The sequence below is a fragment of the Spinacia oleracea genome, chromosome 5 (assembly GCF_020520425.1).
Source record: "Spinacia oleracea cultivar Varoflay chromosome 5, BTI_SOV_V1, whole genome shotgun sequence".
Classification (NCBI taxonomy): Eukaryota; Viridiplantae; Streptophyta; class Magnoliopsida; order Caryophyllales; family Amaranthaceae; genus Spinacia; species Spinacia oleracea.
In genome coordinates this window covers 37,333,904-37,342,932 of record NC_079491.1, presented here as the reverse complement: position 1 = coordinate 37,342,932, position 9,029 = coordinate 37,333,904, and positions in this window count along the sequence as shown.

The following is a 9,029-nucleotide window of genomic DNA, read 5'->3' as shown; positions in this document are numbered from 1 at the left end:
ATTTCTTGGAGTACTACAAGTGCTTGCTTGGCACCAAATTGGAGGCTAGAACTTCTGTAAAGGAGAAAATTGTTCACATTGGGCCACTGGTGACTGCTGACATGAGTAGTGGTCTCAATGCCCCTTTCACAAAAGAGGAAATTAAAGCTGTTTTATGGGACATTGATGGAAGGAAAGCACCTGACCCTGATGGGTTTGGTAGTTCATTCTTCAAAGGAGTTTGGAGTGATATTGGGGAAGATGTTAGCAATGCAGTCCTTGATTATCTCAATACTGGTAAATTGTTGAAAGAGATCAACACTACTAGCATTACTCTTATTCCAAAAGGGAAGTGTCCTGTGAGTGTTCAGAAATTCAGACCTATCTCATGTTGTAATGTAATTTACAAATGTATCTCAAAGGTTCTGTGTAATAGGTTGAGGGTGGTTCTGCCAGATCTCATTGCTCAAAATCAGGGAGCTTTTGTTCACAGTAGGTTCATTGCTCACAATATTATGGTTTTTCAGGATTTGGTCAAAGGCTATGGAAGGAAAAACAACTCTGCAAGCTGCCTCATCAAACTTGATTTACAGAAAGCATATGATACAGTTGAGTGGGATTTTGTGGATGAAATGATGGTTGCTCTTAAGTTTCCTGCTCATTTTATAAAGCTTATAATGCAATGTGTCAGATCACCTAGGTTTTCTTTGGCTATTAATAGTTCTCTCCATGGTTTCTTTGAAGGCAAGAGAGGTTTGAGACAAGGTGATCCTCTTTCACCCCTCCTGTTTGTACTATGCATTGAATATTTATCTAGAATTTTGAAGGTGGTAGGGGAAAAGAAGGATTTTAACTTTCATCCCAGATGCAAGGGGTTAAAGTTGAATCATTTATGTTTTGCTGATGACCTCATTCTATGTTGCAAAGGGGATTTTAAATCTGTTTTACTGCTGATGCAAGGTTTTAAGCTGTTTTCTGCCACAACAGGGTTGCAAGCTAGCCCTTCTAAAACTTCTGTATACTGCACAGGCATGACTGATTCCAACATTCAATGAATTTTGGATATGACAGGTTTCTCAAAAGGGAAATTTCCTTTTAGATACCTTGGCTTACCTATCTGTTCTAAGAAAATCAGAGTGGGGAATGTGAAAAAATAGTGGAAAACATATGTGCTAGAATTAAGGTATGGAGTTCCAGAAACATGTCATTTGCTGGAAGACTCACTTTGGTCAATTTTGTCCTGATGACTCTGCAGTCTTATTGGTCTCAGATCATGGTGTTGCCAAAAGAGGTGTATGATGATATTAACACCATATGTAGGAATTTTCTATGGAAGGGCACTGCAGATGCTGCTGGCCCTGGCAAGGTTGCTTGGGGTTCAATTTGTAAATCTAAAAAGGAGGGTGGGCTTGGTCTCAATAATCTGAAACTGTGGAATGTTGTTGCAATGGGAAAACATGTGTGGATGATTGCCACTAAAAAAGATAACATGTGGGTGAGGTGGGTGAACACTGTGTATATAAAAGACAAGAATTGGTGGGATTATGTCCCAAAGGTGGGTGATAGTTGGTATTGGAGAGCAATTTGTACTGTGAAGGAATGGATGAAAAATTACCTGACTGAAGTGCAGTTGAGTTCTATGCCCAAATACTGCATCAGAGATGCATATCTGTGCTTAGCTCCTGTGGTGTGCAAAGTGCATTGGTCCAATGCTGTATGGGACAGATTGATCACCCCTAAACATAGATTTATCTCCTGGCTGGCTATGTGTAGACACCTACTTTTGTCCCCATTCCCGCAAGGGAAAGGTTCGATGATGAAAGCATAAAAACTCCACTTGACAACGCATCTCCTATAAAATAAACGAATCTCGATTCCCCATTTCATTTCACCCAAAACTTGCTATTTATGGAAACCTGCTAAAAATAGTAACCGCCGTAAAAGGTAGCTTCTAAAAGTGGCAAATCATAAAAGATAGAAACCTGTCAGAATTAGGTGTTGCATTCCAACATAAATCCTAAATGAGATAGAAAACTGCGAGAATCCTATTCCTAATAGGATTCGGAAATAAGAGTTACGTATTAATTAAAATCCTAACGAGCCTAGAGTTCGTAACGGGCCCAGACGCATTCCGTCATGAAATTGATACGCGCTAAAAGACTCGAATTAATCTCAAACTCTACGGATTTTAGGAATCCGAATCTGACTAAACAAAACTGCCCAGATCCTATTTTCAACGCCTGGCTCTGGGCGCCGAAATCTTCGGCGCCCAGGCCTGGGCGCTGAAAATACCTGGGTACGTCTCTTTTCCTAATTCTTTGCGGATTAGAACTCTGCAATTCTATCTTTCCACGAACTCTTCCCTATAAATAGACCCCTAGTTTCGACGTGAAACAACACACAAATAACACATAATATATTCTGAGTATTGACTCTAAACCCCTTAGCCTAAGCCTCTCGCTGCGAAACTGTTCACGCGTTCTGTCGCAATCGATCCATAAATCGAACAGAACGTATCCTGTCCCATAATCGAGATTCGTTAAATAAAAAGGAGAAATAGCAAAGTCAAAGTGGTTAGTTTTCTGGAACCGTGACGCACCTCTCAAGGGTGCGTCGTAATGTGTCCCTTTTCGATGATTTAACTGCTTTCTTCGCCCTTTTTATGAACTGTTAAACTAACCTAATAGGATTGTTCTATCACGCCTAACAAATATAATATTTTTGGGAAATCGGATTATCATGCTAGGTCCCTTAATGTTATTTAAATCAGATAATCACGATCGAATTAGTATTATATGTTGCATATTGCTAAAATCAACTCAGATTAGTTTAATAGTTAACGCATGTCCCTTCAATTATTTATGCTGAGCTAGTAAGGATATCCTGCCTCTGGAGTTATCGACGAGCGAATTACTCCTCTCGGTAGTTACAGTCCCCCGAACCCTCAATCTCTACCTTGCGGGTGTATATTGAGAGATCCCCACACCAGGGATCACAAGGGAACCTACGGCCGTCGTGGTCAAACATAATTGCACTCCCTTTATGTCACGATAACGGGGTTTTGTCAGTTTTTCTCATTGTCGTTAAAAACTGAATGGCGACTCCTATATTACTAGTCAATTGAGTGTATACTCACAGGAAATCCAATTACACTTGATTGAATAAAAAGAATCGTCACACCCACGAGGGACAGGTCACGCATTAACCTCGCGCTTTTTCGACCCCCTCACAGTGGCGACTCCACTGGGGATAGTGAAGGAAATACTCGTGCTAGTAGGTAATCAAAATAGCCGAAGGGTGAAACGATCCTACCCCGCGTTTATTTCCCCATCAAGTTGGGACGACCTGAAAATCAGCATATTAATGTGAACGGGCAGAACATCATAACGAATCTCGGCTCCCTCGGGAGTTGGGACTAAGGATACCTTTTTTCGCCAATAGGGGGTGCATACGCCGCGCATGTTTCCCACTCGGTACTTGTGCAGGTAGTACACCTATCCCGAACCCAATCGCTCGCCCATTAGGTCCCTCTCGCCTGCATGCCCCCTTGGCTTGCACTTGCGGGTTGGCCTCTTGGGCGAAATTCGTCTGTTGAAGACACTACCTCGACCGGGGCATGTGTTGGATCTACGATAGAAGCGGTACCAAGCCAGGCGCAAATACTACCCATAGAAGCCTATCATAAACTACGTGGCATATTTAATTTTCAAATCCATGTTTGTAATGTAGTTATGTGTAGCGAAATATGTGATTGTGTGTGACAAACTATCCTAGAAAACCAATGACCTTAAAAATTGCCCAAACATTCATAGACTAATTTGCCAAAGAGTTATACCGAAACACGTGTTCTGCAAACCCGAATGATCGCCACAAAATAAGCGACGCTCGGGATGGCCTGTAACGAATCCCACAAACGCTGTCACGCGTAAAGGACGTTATTAGGCAAGCACGCAAATCGAAGTCGCATAAACAGAAAACAGAAAACGAGAACCATCCAGGGACGCATTTTCAACGCCCCTGGCTGGGCGCCAAAATTTCTCACGCCCACTGCTGGGCGCTGAAGTTGCTGCTTGACTTTCTGGTCAGGCGCAGCAGCCTCGGTGCCCAAGCAAAAAGAAAGTACGTAGCACAAAAAATGTTCATCAAAAGAATTGCTACGAGGGCGTAAGAAAAGCACTCGATTTCAAAAGGCGACTCGCGAAAAATTAATAACTCTTTGTGTCGTCGTTAGGCCTCCTACGACGGCAATGCTCAGCACCAAAACCGAACATGCTAACAACTATGAATGTCACACAGGCAAGTGTTTCGAAAATCCAAATAATGACCAAAATAAAAAAAAAAAACCCCAAAAAAGTGTACCGACAGAAGAAAGAGCGAAAAAGTGAAAAACCAATTTAGAGAGTCGAAGTCTAGACTAAGTAATGCCTGAAACTTTGAGAACCTAAACTTTATCTTATCTTATGCCTAGGACTGGTCCTGCCACTTGGTGCCGATCAGGGAATCAACGGCTAGTGCGTCTCGAAGATACATCACCAAGTCTAGCAACTCCAAGCTCCGTCCGTCGTCCCTCATTTCAAGGATCTCCGCTTCCCCAACCTCGATTCGCACCTCCAAACATGTCCATCGAAGATTTGCGAGACCAGATGGTTCAAATGACCCAACTCATGGGCCAACTGAAAATGGAAAACGAAGCCTTAGCGGCTGCGCAAGCCAAAAATGACCTCGAAAACGAGAAGAGGATCGAAAAAATGGTCCTACAGCAAACCATGGGGAGCAAATACTTCTCCCTCGAGCCTGAACCTTTTTCTGGCAAATTACCAGAAAAGTTCAGTTCATCTGACTTACCAAAGTTCAAGGCCACGGACAACCCCCGTGATCATCTACTGAGCTTTGTGAATACCATGAACTTGAAAGGCGTGGACAAGTCCATGTACCTACCTGCCTTTCCTTTGTCCTTGGAACCTGTGCCGCTCAAATGGTACTATCACCAGGACCCTAAGCTCTTCCCCACCTGGGAAGACTTGGTCAATGTCTTCATCAAGCAATACTCGTCGAACATGGATTTCCAAGTCACCATGCGCGAGCTGGAAGTTCTCTTCCAAAAGAAAAATGAGGGTTTCACAATCTACTTTGCTAGATGGAGGGACCAGGCGGCCCAGCTAATCAATAGGCCTCCCGAAACAGAATTGGTCCAAAAATTCATTGACAACTTGGACCCGGCTTACAGACAACACCTTAGGTACCTGGGACTCGACACTTTCAAAAGGGTTTATGATGTGGGAATAAAAATCGAGGACGACCTCGCCAAAACCATACAGAGCAAACCTGCATATAAGACCAACACCTATAATCGGGGTAACACACCCCAAGCCCAAGAAGTCCATGCTGTAGAAGAGGCTCCCGCCCGAAGATACCCTGTAAGATGGGTCCGAGACCGAAAGTTTGCCCCACTCGGGTCAACTTTGGTACAAGCCTTTGAAAGACTAACCAATCAAGGAGAGTTGAGACCTATAGGCCCCACCCGTGACCCTCCTGTCAAAAACAAATATTGGGTCGAAGGTACTTACTGCAAATTCCATCAAGGAAATGGGCATGACACTGAAAACTGCTGGCATCTAAAACATACGATCCAGGACATGATAGAGGATGAAGTAATACCTCTCCCTAACGTTGGCAAACCCAACAACAACAAGAGCCCACTCGGCTCTTGTCACATCTCTCTCGACAAACCAGAGAATTTCGACCCCACGGTGTATATTACACCTCAAGGTGCACCACTCGCTGTGGTACCTATGGATCGAATCGAGGGGGAAGTGTGCGGTGTGTGGAACGATGATGCTGAAGATATTTACCTATCTCAAATCTCGGGCCAGGACCTCTTCACTGAAACTTGGCCCGGGTATGCTCTCATTGACACCACCCCTCAGGAGCCCGAGGTCGACAACCTCACCCGATCCGGAAGGATATACCAACCGGATATTCACCCACCTCCTATGGACGACATCCCGGTTAGGCAAACTCCTGAGAACGGGCTGCACGCCACCGTCGCGGAAGTCATTGAAAATCCTCTCCTGAAACAACTGAAAAGAACCAAGGCTGAGATTACCATCTGGGATCTTATGTGTACTTCAAAGGAACATCGCGAAAAGCTTATTCGCTCACTTGACCTCATCTCAGTACCCACAGATATCACACCTGACTCATTGGTTAGCCATGTCATGAGAGATGCCGGAGAAAAGGCCATAGTTTTCACTGATAAAGACTTACCCAAAGAGGGGGGGTGCTCACAATAAAGCCCTTTACTTAGTGGTTGGATGCAAAGGACAAAACATCCCCCTAGCGCTCGTAGATAATGGTTCGGCGGTTAATGTCTGCCCATTGCGAACCGCCCATTGCTTGGGGCTAGGAAGCGATGACTTCCAAACCTCCTCACAAGGGGTACGAGCTTATGATAACTCCCGAAGGCCTGTGTTGGGAAAAATCAACCTTACCATACAAACTGGGCCTGTGGCACGCACCACGGAGTTTCAAATAATCGACATCAAGCCCACTTTCAATCTCCTCTTGGGGCGACCTTGGCTCCATGACTTAGGAGGTGTGGCTTCTACCTTGCACCAAATGGTTAAACTTAACCATAACGGGGTAATACTAGAAATCCGCGCCCCTCCTCTCGACGTCAGTTGTACTATGGTTGGAACGGCCGAAACTGCAGATGACCTTTATGGGTTTCAAATGGAAGAAGCAATCCAGTTCATCGAAGATTATGATCCAGCATTCCTAGACCCGCATGCATCCCGAGTCATCCCTAGAATGCTGTTGGCTCAAGGTTATTTCCCAGGAACCCCATTGAGCATAAGGAAGAAGGAATGCACATTCCATCCTTTTCCCGACAAATCTACTCCCTTTGGCTTAGGTTATGAACCAACGGAGGAAGATATTGCTGACCTCCTATCTAGGCTACGCCTTAACAAAGCCAAACAAACCACCCTCCTTCCCCCATATCAAAGGACCCTTAACGGGATGTTTGTTCGGGAAGGAGAAGAACACCCATGTTGTGATTTCCCTGAACCCTTCGTTCAGGATGGCTTGCTAAAACCCGAATTTGAAATTTTCCATGACTGCCACACCTTGGATGAGGCACCCCACCTCACCAAGACTAAAACAGCTGAAATATTGGACAACCAGGCTCTATGGACATTGTTTAACGAATCGAGGCCTATGGAGAACGAGACTGTGATGACTACCTTAGCTTTACAAGATGAAGGTTTCGATACAACCCGGTTAATTTCTCCTGCATCAACACTAGAAGAGGTCGGGAACGGATGGGTGAAGACATGTCAGAGGGTCAACGCAAAAGGAATAGGATTCAAGATGAGTACCGGTGAAGGACCGAAGTTTTATGAGACTAAACCCCAGGCTTGAGCCATATAGAGCACCATTAGTAAAAAACGCCTAGTAGTTCTTTAGATTGACAAAAAAAATAATAGAGACTTTAGATGGTCCTAAGGCCCTTTAGAATATGGGTCAGTTTTATTTCAGTATGTTTTCCTTACTTTCCAAATCAATAAAGGCGTAATATTTCTCCTAAAAATTTTATTCTAACACTAAATAAACACCAAATGTACTTGCAAAATAAAAAATAATAATAATAAAAGCGGCCCACTATAGGCCCAACAAACAAAGCCCACTCGGTTTTGAAATAATGCCATGTGAACCAGTACCCGAAACCCACAAAATAAACCACACTATCCCATCCTCAAAAAGCCAACCATCATAAGAGCCAATCCATGCAACCCAAAATCAAAAAGAAATCAAAAATTTAAAACAAATGCAAATGTTACCAAAAAAATAAATTCATAAAACATAGAATCCACCAACAGCTTTCACATAGATTCCATCATACCCTCCACAAAGATCTTCATAAGTTCCGCACCCTAACTCCATTTTCAAAACTGTTTTGAGTCACCAATAGAAAAAATTAATCTGGACAAAAATGCGTTTCACGCTAACAGTCAAAAAAGCCTCCAAAATAGCCTCGAAATTAACTTTAACTACGAAGCAAAATATCAAGGCACAAAAAACGAATTGGAAATAAACGCAAGAACATGTGAAGCAAAAACGTCAAAATTGACCGCCCAAGTTATTTTCAGCGCCCAGGGCTGGGCGCCGAAATTTCTGACGCCCCAGCCTGGGCGTTGAAACTCTCTGCCTGCCAAAAGTTTTCCTTGTTTTCAAAAAGTGCCCGTCATTTTATCCGCACACAACGGAAAAATAACGAACACTTGGGGGGTACAGTACGTATCCAAATAGTTTTACCAACAAATTGGTCGAATTTTACGCAACCTATGGAAAACAGCAGATGAAAATAATGGAAAATACTTCACTCATTTGACCAATTAAGTAATATGTTTCCACTTCAGGACATATCTACCGAAATCCGGCATACTAGAACTTATTCTAAAAGCTAAGAACTACGCGCGACCTGATTCTGACAAGATACGTAGGCAATCCTTACCAAGGATTCGGTCCAAATAATAATAAAAAAATTATATTCTTTGTGTAAAAAGTGTTAGACATATAAACAAAATTGAATGGGAACTAAAAATACGCCTTTATTAAAATATAATAAGAAGGAAAACAAAGTGCTAGGAATAAAAACAAACACAACTGAAATAAATAGAGGGCACCTACACCCTAGCAAAGAACTTCACTACTCTAGTTCTTCCGGATCATCAAATAAAGTCTTGAAGAGAGCAATGTTCGCAGGATCCACCACTACTACATTTCTAATCAGATGCAACGCCTAAAATCGTTGCATTAGGCATGGAAATCCGTTGCATTAGACCTAATGCGACGACAAATGACCCTTGCATCCGGTGGCGTTGCATTAGACCTAATGCAACGATCAGTGACCTGATGCAACGGTAAATTACTACCGTTGCATTAGGTGGACATCTAATGCGACGGTCCATAGATGGCGTGTCGCATTAGTTCTTTAGCTAATGCGACGGAAGTTTTAGCTAATGCGACGGATATTTTAGCTAATGCGA